Raw genomic sequence first — 9,687 nt, forward strand, 5'->3', positions numbered from 1 at the left:
AGCTCCTAGAGCAGAAGCAGCTCTTGCTTTGTTCACGGGCAGCCACAGCACGTTTCTGACCACCTGCACTAATCCCCAAATCCCATTTTTTAATGCTGTTAAGCATAACCCATTATCCTGTTCCACAGAATCAAGATTTTCCTTTGCCATAGGTTTGAAGATTTTTTTTTGTGGCTTTTTCCGGTGAAAGGGGACAATTCGGAAACACTGTTACCAGGATCCAACAGGCTCCTTTGTACAGCTTTGTTTTCCTTTGTACAGCTTTGTTTTCCTTTGTACAGCTTTGTTTTCCTTTGTACAACGCCATTCAGGGTGTGAACACTCCGAAGCACTCAGGGTTTCCAGCTCTTTAGTGTCATTGTCGGCAGTTTTTAACTGTTTACACATTTCAGAGCACAAAAATAGCAAAGAAGCCTTTTCCACAAGCGTCTCCAGCGAAACAGGAGCAGCAGCAGCGAGCCGCTGGCACTGCCACATGGATGCCACGCTGACGAGCCTCTACTGTTTTTGTGCCATTGTACTTCTAGACTGAGCTATTCATTAACTGTGTTTTCAGGTAATACGTTAGAGATAACTGTTTCCAGAACCAAACTCTCTTTCCCCAGGTATCAGCGCTCTTGCTCTCGGAGTTTGTGGAAGGGGAGGAAAGGGTTGGCACAGGGCTGTGCCACCTCTGTCACCTAAAGTGTTGCATTTTGCAACCCAGTGATCCCAGTGGATGTGGGACTTAACCTCTTCCAACTCAAACCAGATTCCCCTTGTGTGGGAACGAATTCCCAAATGGCCTGAGACACTCTCCCCACCATTTGGGGATGATATTCCTGTTAGGTCTGGATAAGACTGAGGTGCTGAATCCATCTTACTGATTTGCGTTTCACTAGGAAGTTCCTGCGGAGCTTTTTGCTCACCATCCCTCGGGAATTTGCTCCTACAGCTCAAGAATAGCCTCTCCTGCACGAGGGATGTGACATTTCCAATGAAGCATGTGGGGTTTTATTTTCGTAGGAAGAAATAACGGAGTGATTAATTTTGCTGCACATGCTCTCAGAAGACAAGTCCAATAAATCAGTGGGTGGATGACACCCTCGGCCTCTCCCTGTGCCGTCAGACCGAGTGCTGTGCCCAGGCTGGCATTTTCTGGCTCCTCCGTGTGCTCTTTTCTTGCCTAGATGGAATTTTTTTAATCTGCTGCAATATGAAGGTCACTTTCATAGGCTGCACAACATCAAAGATTTTGGACATCAGGAGGACTGATTGTTCCCAGTGGTTATTTTTAGAGAGACACCCATGAGCAGAATGAAAATTAGTTGCAAACTTTTAGGAAAAGGCCAACAGAGCCTCTCACCTCCATGGTCCTGTCCCTCACAGGTGTGTGTGCAGCTCTGAGCTCTGCAGCTACAGCTTCACCCCTGATTCCAGACAGTGTCTGGGGCTTTGGAAACCATCTGCAGCTTTTCTCCTGCCTGTCAGCTCAGGCCAGCCTGGTCTCTGTGTCTGTCCATCCAGCAGGACTGCTCCCTGTGCAGCTGCTGCAGGGTGAGGGATGATGTCCCCAATGGCCTGCGGGCCTCCAGGGCTGCTGGTGGCCAGTCCAGGGCTCTCCAGGGCCGTGGAGGGAGCTGGGGACCTGCAGGGCTTTGCCACCTACACAGGAGGTCAGTGTTGCTCCATTCCAGCACAGAGCTCGGGAAAGCAGGACTGGGAAGGGACATCAAATCCAGTTCTCTGTGGATGTGGCCTGAGGCATCCGTTTGGTCTGTGCTTGCAGTCCGGCCGGTGCTTCCTTGGTCACCGGGCTTTTGTCGGAATATGGGTGACCTGGACCCGAAACCAGGACGTCCCCTGATGCTTCTGTGCCCGCGGGGTGGCCGGGTGACCATGAGGGATCGTCTGGGACGGAGGCGAGTGCAGGGCACGGAATGCTCTGGCAGTTTACTCTCCTGTCGCTTCCCTCTCTGGCAGAGCGGGAGGTGCCAGGCGAGAAGGACAATCCCACGGAGCACACGACAGTCTCAAGGAACACATGGCAGCCCCATGGAACACATGGCAGCCCCACGAACCATCCCTCCTGCGTGCTGCACACCTCTGCCCAGCTCACAGCTCCCCGGGCTGCTGCTCCTGCCGGCAGATGTTTTGGAAAGCGATTGCCTTTGACATCTGGCTGTGCCTCTCCCTGCTCGGACAGTCCCCGAGCCCTGGCACAGCTGGGCAGCTGCCCGAGCCAAGGAGGGTCCCTGCCGTGGGCAGAGGTTGGCACTGGCCCCACTCGGCTGGGAGCTGTCCCAGTGCTTCGCTGGAATGCCATGGGATGGGCTGGAATGCCGTGGGATGGGCTGGAATGCCATGGGATGGGCTGGATCGGCAGCAGCTTCTGCCCGGGCTGGGGGGAGTTGGGAGTTCAGCTCACTGCTCACCTGGGAATGGCTTGAGCTGCTGCTGCTGCACCTTCTGCAGCTGCGAGCAACATCTGCCTGGGATTTAACCTTCCTTCCATCCCCTGGTTGTCCTTTCCCAGAGCAGCAGCACCCCTCTGGGGCAGGACGGTGCCGTGTGGCTCAGGTGAGCAGCTCTGGGCTGCTGTGCTTCGCACACCTCCCTCGCAGACAGCTCAGCACAGCCGGGGCCAGGCTGAGCCCTGGCGACATCCCCCCAGGGTGACAGGGACCCCCAGCTCCTTGGGATGGTGACAGCACCTCATTTTAGTTCTCATTTTCTCGCTTTTCCTCATTACGTGCCAGCTAAAATAGTCTGATCTCTTCCTGTCGCTTTTTCCTCTGGAAGTTTGAGGACAACTCTTGCCACAGTCTTATCCAGAAGCAGTGCTGGATAATCTTTCCTCTTTTAAAGGAAATTCCTTTTCCTACATTAGCAGAACATTTGTTTGTGTGACAGTTCCCATTTAGCTTTTGACAAGCTCGGTAGCTGGTCAATTTATTTTACTTTTTAAGTGAAATAATGAATAAAGAAAAAAAATTACTTTCTTTTGCCAGCACTACACAGACATTTGCCTTTGTGAAATAGTTATTATTTACGACTCCTTTAATGGTTGTGCAGCACAATTTTATGGCTTTGGATTGTGTCCCGTTAGAAGCAGGATTTTATCACTGAATTTAGATGCAAGAAGTGTGTGTGGGCATAATGCAAGATATCCTAAACCCCTGGGCAGCTCCGTGCAGGAATAATCTCCTGCTGTCGGGAGTGTCACATCTGTGACAAAGTCCTGGCCAAGGAGTGCCACGGGGCAGGTCGGGAACGAGCTTCTGTGCTCTTCTTCCTCTCAGTCTGGGGTTCTCCTGCCCTTGTTACGAGGGTTGGCATCTCGTGCAGGAGCCCTTTGAGTTCCCCTTTCCGGCATCTCAAATCCACTCGCGCTCCCTCGGCTGCCCAGCTGATGCTCCTGGATCCCGCAGAGATGCTGATCAGGGATGTCAAAATCCCGCCGAGGTAGCGAAACAGTCTTACCCTGTGTGCTGTCATCAACGCACGGGTTATGGTGGTGAGAGGAGCGGGAGAACTTTCCTCTGCACGGTGGAAATGAGGCGAGAGCTCGGGCATGAAATACAGAGAGTGGTCCAGAGCCCCTCGGGACGGGCGGGGTGGGACGGGGATGGGATATGGGATGGGATGGGATGGGATGGGGTGAGATGGGATGGGATGGGATGGGATGGGATGGGATGGGATGGGATGGGATGGGGTGAGATGGGATGGGATGGGATGGGATGGGATGGGATGGGATGGGATGGGATGGGGTGAGATGGGATGGGATGGGATGGGATGGGATGGGATGGGATGGGATGGGGTGAGATGGGATGGGATGGGATGGGATGGGACGGGATGGGATGGGATAAAGGGATGGGATGGAGCTGCCCGGGCAGGGGTGCTGAGGTGGGGCTGCACAGAACAGCCCGGGGAGAAGGTGCTGAGGTGCGGCTGGACCATCTGTCGGGATGCCACCGGAGCCACCGGAGCTGCTCCTCAGGCTAGTTCCGCAGCTAGTTCTGCTGCGCTTGGAGGTTTCATGGCCAGCGCAGCCTGGAGAATTATTACCAGCCTCTGTTTTATCCAAACAATGATCTTTAAGGCAGGAAAAAAGAGAAGGGACTGCTCTAAAGCGGCTTTGTTTATGCGGCTCCATTAAGTTTGGAACAACAGAGATGGTATCGCGTATCCGCGGCAGTCACTCTGCAGCATGAATCCACTGGGGCTAATGACGGCTTGAAGAGCCTTAATGAATCAGTTGTTAACTGCTGCTAATCCTCGCTGCACCGCTGCCGCCGGGATGCTCCTGCAGCTGTCAGAGCAAGGGCAGCAGCGTCTTCAGAGCGGCACTCGCCTTCCTGCCATGGCGGGGAAATCGGGACTGTCCTTAATTAGATGTGTGAATAAATTGTTTGACTAATTCCGCATTTACAAATAGATTTGAGGCGGGCGTTAGTAGTTTGTTTATCCCAGTGAATACCTTACATCTCTAGCGGCAGGGGCTGGGGGATGATAGTGTTGTGGTGAATGTGCTATCAATCAAAACTCCTGGAGTTTTCCTCACTGAGGCAGGTGTTCGAAATTTGGATTGGGATAAAGTGCATTTTTATCTCAGTAGCTGGTTCTTAGCTGCCGGCTGGGTTAAGCCATGGCACCGAGCTGCCCATGGCAGCACCAACCTCTCCTGCAGCATGGACCCTGTTTTGGGCACTTCTACACTGTGTGGAGAGGGATGGGCACCTTTTGGGACTTGGAGCTTTGCATTAATTCTGTGTATTGCCCAGGTCTTGTTTTGTGTGCTGGTAAGAGGTGTGACAATTGTGTTTGTGCCAGACCGAGGGGTTGGGTTTGTTTCTTGCAGATGTACCCCACCGGTGAGTTTTGGAATCAGATATCTCCTGACATCTCAGAGCAGCACTCGCTGCCTCCTCCTCCTGCATCCTCCAGCAGGTGAGGGTGTGTCCTGTCCCCTGTCACCGGCTGCCCACCCTGCCCCGGGTGGCTCATGGGGTGATCAGTGAGCTCGGGCAAACACAGTAAGATGCTGAGAACAGTCACCAGTTTAATTTTTTATTTATATGTGATCTTTAGCAAATGAAATAGAATTTCTAATTGTGAAAGAAATCTCAATTACCAAGTGAAATACCAAGGGAAATAATTTTTCAGAAATGTATTGAAAGATGAAGGTGACTGGGGTTATTATTGTTCCTTTTACGTTTTCAGAGCCCAGGCAGACATTATTTATTACCACTATTTTTATCATAGTAGCTAATTTTGAGTAAACATTAGGATTCTTCTCCATCTGATCCTCATTGGAGTGTTGCAATCTCTGCTGCTGCTGTTATAAATGTGATTGCAGATGCAAGAGCTCAGCTAGAACATACTGTCTTCACACACAGGAAAGAGAAGGTTTCACAGGAAAAATGCCAGCAAACCGAAAGACCAAAATAAACCCTAAGTGAGGTGGTTTGATTTTCCACGTGGTATGTCAAAACCAATTTTTTGGCCAATTTCTGGCTTCCACCTAATCTCAGTCTCTAATGCCCCCTGCTCGGTGCTGAGGGCAGTTTGTGCATGGGAGGAGCAGATGCTGACACCTCCTGTCCCTGCCTGGTCCCTGGCACTGTGTGGAGCTCCTGCCAACCCCAGCTGCCTCACCTGGGGGTTTCCATCCTCCCTTTGTCCCTGGCTGAAAATCTGATTAATAATCAACATCTCTTGGAGTCAATGGGGGGTGGTTCTTTCCTTTTCTTGGCAAACCCTTGGCTTCAAGGCTTTGAGACTGCAGAGCACGAAGGTGGTGAGGCAAGTTTCCCTAAGCAGCACAAGATGCACCTGCAAAGCCCTTCTTTCCCATATGTACATAGAGATATGCATGAACTTGTGTGTGTGTGCTTACAGACAGGCCTGGGGCTGGCCTGTGGAGCTTGGTCTTGTCTGGGGCTTAAACCTTCAACCCTTTTCTCTTGTTTGAAGGGTTCAAGTGGCAGCCCCTCCCTGAGCCCCTGCAGCTGGGCATGAACCCTCAGGGCAGCCTGAGCCACAGGTCTGATGTGGTGAGCTGCTGGGAAGAGCAACAGAGAGCACAGCCAGAGCCCACAGAGCCTCCCAAGGGTCGGGAGTGAGGGGTGGTGGGGAGAAGGGAGATGAGGCAGTGAGGATGCTCAGCCCTGCAGTGCTGTGGGCACAGGGGTGGCACTGGACAGCAGCAGTGGCCAGGCTGAATGCCAGGGCTCTCTGTCCTGTGGTGACCAGGCCAGCAGGGACAGTCAGCTCACAGCCATCCCAAGGCAGGGTCCCTCCCCTGGGCAGGGCTGCACCTGAGGCTGTTGGAAGGTGTCTTTGCCATTCTGGATGACCACACAACACCATCAGGGCAGAGGGGAAAAAACGGGGTGTTTTTCTCCTGAGCCACCAACAGTGAGGGCCCAGACAGTTTGGATAAGCATTCGAAGCTATCCAAATAGCCTAAATAACCATCAGGCCAGATTCCTGCTGGCCCCAGCAGTTGCTAGTGGTTGTTCCGAAACAAATACAAACCCAATTCGCTCCCACAGTCATTCTTGAGGCACGAGATAAACTTCATCCTCTCCACTGCTGCTGCCAGAGGCCAAACAGGGCCCCTGGAACAGCCCCTGACCCTGCTGGGCTGGGTGTCCTCTGCTGAGATGTCCCTGGGCTGTCCCTGCAGGAGCAGCTCGGGGTCTTGTGCTCTGCCTCTGCAGAAGGCTCAGAGCTGCCCATGCTCTGTGCTGGGGGACAGGCTGGGGTCTCACCTGGGCACAGGTGGGGTGGCTGCAGGTAGTGGTGCCACCAGCACTCCCCACAGCCCCTCCCTGTGCCAAACCATCACCCAGCCGGGGTGGATGAGCATCCTGGGATGGAGGCACACATGGAAACGAGGGATGGCACTCAGAGCAGTGTGTCACCTCCCCTGTGCTGGCCCTGGGGTGGGAGTCTGGCCATTTCTGGCAGGTTATAATAGAACTTCAACTATATTTAGATGAAAAATAAATACATTCTTGGCTTGCACACACTTTTTGGTGCCTGATGAATGAGCAGGACCTCTTTCACAGGAAACTATCACATTCCTGGGCTGTGCTGGGCGCAGGGAGCAGAGCTGTGCCAGCCTGTGCTCAGTGTCGTCACTGCAAAGAGCATTTGGCATCACAGTTATTAATAGCTGCACTCTGTATTTATTATTAGTGCCTCATGGGAATGAGGAGAGAAACTCGGGGATGCTGACATCCTTAGCTGTGTGTTTGTGTGCCCTGGGGGGTGAGGGCAGAGGGACCCTGGCGGGGTTGGACTGTCACAGATGTGTCACAGTACCTGAATGAGGCCAGTTCCAGCCACCTCTTCCCCTCATGCTCCCCAGCACCATAACCAAGGATGCTCAGGGCCTTGGCTAGCTCCTGAATTTCTCCTTATGGAGAATTTCCTGCTGGCCAGGAATTCCCAGAGTGTGGTCCTAAGCACACCCACCCCATGTGTCTGTACAGCTGCCAGGGGTGCAGATGCCACCGAGGCAGCTGCAGCTGGGGCACAGCTGTGGCTTTGATTAAATTGCCTGTAATTCCAGTCCTCCAGAGTCTGAGTAACCCCTTGGTGAGGCTCCATCTGTGTCCAAGGAGCAAATTCTGCTGGGTGAGCCCAAATCTTTCTGCACTGCCCTTCTGTGCCTGGGTCTTGGGGGGTTTATAAATCAAGTTCAGTCCTTTGACACTGCAGCCCCTAAATGCAATTTCATCCAATGAATATGACAATCTGGCAGTGCCCATGCTGTCAGCTCAGCCCCTCCTGCCCTTGGTGTCAGGGGAGTGCAGCACGGAGGGGGAGGTGGTGGATTCCCAGTGGGTTTGCTGGGCTCCCCCATGGAATCTCTCTGCAGTTCTGTCCTTCCCCAGGGCGCTGAGCACACCGGGATGCCCCAAACAGCTCCCCATGCCAGGAGGGAGGGATTCTTGCACTGAAGCCCAGCAGGTTCCCAGTGGCTCCCCTGCTGCCCCAGCCCTGGAGCTGGTGTAGGATCTGCACCCCTTCCCCCATCTTCAGCTCAGTCCAGCTTCCTCCCAGTATTTGGCTTCAAGCACCTTTAAAATCACATTTCTTCTATTGCTCAGAACAGGTTCATTGCTCTGTGTGAAAAGCCAAAATCATGCTGAAGGAACTCCTCAAAAAACAGTCTCTTCCCAGGAAAATATTCTCACGGCATTGATGTGTCCATCTATCCCAGCACTGGGATCCTTCCCACGCTGACCTCTGGCCCTGCCTGCATTTGGGGAGGAAAGAGCTCTGATTTAGGCTGATTTTCTCTCATCTTTCCAGGTCCTGGAGGGATTTTTCCAGCACTGGGACTGCACAGGCTCTGAGCTCTCAACATGGTAATATCATCCCTGTGTTCTGCGTTTGCTGGTCATCAGTCCAACTCCCTTTTAGGACATATCTTCCCTAAATTGCTGCCTTATTTGGCCTTTCCCTCTGTGATTCCGGTGACATCACCCAGCAGGCATTGGCTCCAGGGCCATCACCCGGTGGGACCCTGTGAGGAGCTGCCCTGGAGGGGAGGATGGGCTCAGGGTCCCTCCTGGGGTGACCCAGGCTTGGTGGGGCTGAGGGCTGGAATGCAGCACAGGCACCGTGGGTCGGGTTTGACTGGCAAGGGCTTTTCACAAAGTTCCTGGGCTTTGGGATTGATCTTCCTGCAGCTGGACGACCTTGGGTTTGTGACAGGAAGCTTTGGTGGTGCCACTGCGGCAGGGCAGAGGAGGGATCCTAGAATCACAGAATGGTTTTGGTTGGAAAGGACCTTAAAACTCATCATGGTGTGGAGTGATATCCCCTTTTTTGAGGGGAAAAGAGCCAAACAGCTCCCTTTGTGCTTCCTGCAGCCCTTGAACTCATGCTTATGCCGCAAACCCAAATTAAACATTTTGTTCCTCAGGCTGTAATTCCCCAGCACTTCCAGCAGCCACGGGGAAAGCCACAGCTGTAAGGGCTGAGTGTGGGACAGAGAGCTCTGGGCTCAGGGTCCTTTTTCCATGGGTGTTCTCAGGCCTTGTGGTGCCAAACTGCAGCTCCCAGGTGAGGGGACAGGAACCAAAGCAGGGGACAGGAACCAAACCATGGGACAGCATGGCCCTTGTCCTGTGGCTCAGGCTGTGCTGCCAAAGGGGACATGGCTGGGGCCAGGGGTGCTCTGGGGCTGTGACAAAACCCTCCTCCTCTCCCCAGACTCACACCCAGGCTCCTCTTTTCGGGCACACAAGGGAGTCCAGCCTGGTTTCATGCCATGGCTGCACGTTCAGCCTTTTCCAGCCTTTTCCATAGTGTGCCAGTGTGAGGAATGCCAGACTGAGCTGCAGAGGTGAACAGCTGGAGGCTCTCCTCACCCTCCTGCCAGCCAGTGCTGCCTGAGGACCAGCAGAGCCCCATGAATATTCAGAGTGCAGCTCTCAACCTCAGGCTCCTTCTTTATTTTTGAGAGAGAAAAAAACAGTATTTGCAGAGACACTCTCCGAATATTTTGCCTGACCAGCTTAATTGTTTTTCTGCCCAGCCGTTAATCGTTGCTGCTCTGCAGCCACTGCTCAGGCATTACTTGTGCAGATCTGAATGTGTGTTTTGTTTAAATCCCAAGTGCTGGTGTCAAGCCCTGAGCCCTGCGCAGCGGGAGGAGAGCCAGGCAGGTTGGAGAGGGTTGGGGCA

The 9,687-nt window shown here is 53.3% G+C and overlaps 1 long non-coding RNA gene across 1 annotated transcript; it reads left to right on the top strand.

Annotated features, from left to right (window-relative positions):
• The first annotated feature begins 255 nt into the window (after positions 1 to 255).
• LOC146431505 (uncharacterized) lies at positions 256 to 3,001 on the top strand. The gene is made up of 2 exons (XR_014854666.1): positions 256 to 1,655; positions 1,963 to 3,001. It is a non-coding gene; the product is annotated as an uncharacterized LOC146431505 (long non-coding RNA).
• The last annotated feature ends 6,686 nt before the right edge of the window (positions 3,002 to 9,687 follow it).

Source organism: Lichenostomus cassidix, chromosome 12, assembly GCF_008360975.1.
Source record: "Lichenostomus cassidix isolate B80296 chromosome 12, HeHo_3.0, whole genome shotgun sequence".
Lineage (NCBI taxonomy): Eukaryota > Metazoa > Chordata > Aves > Passeriformes > Meliphagidae > Lichenostomus > Lichenostomus cassidix.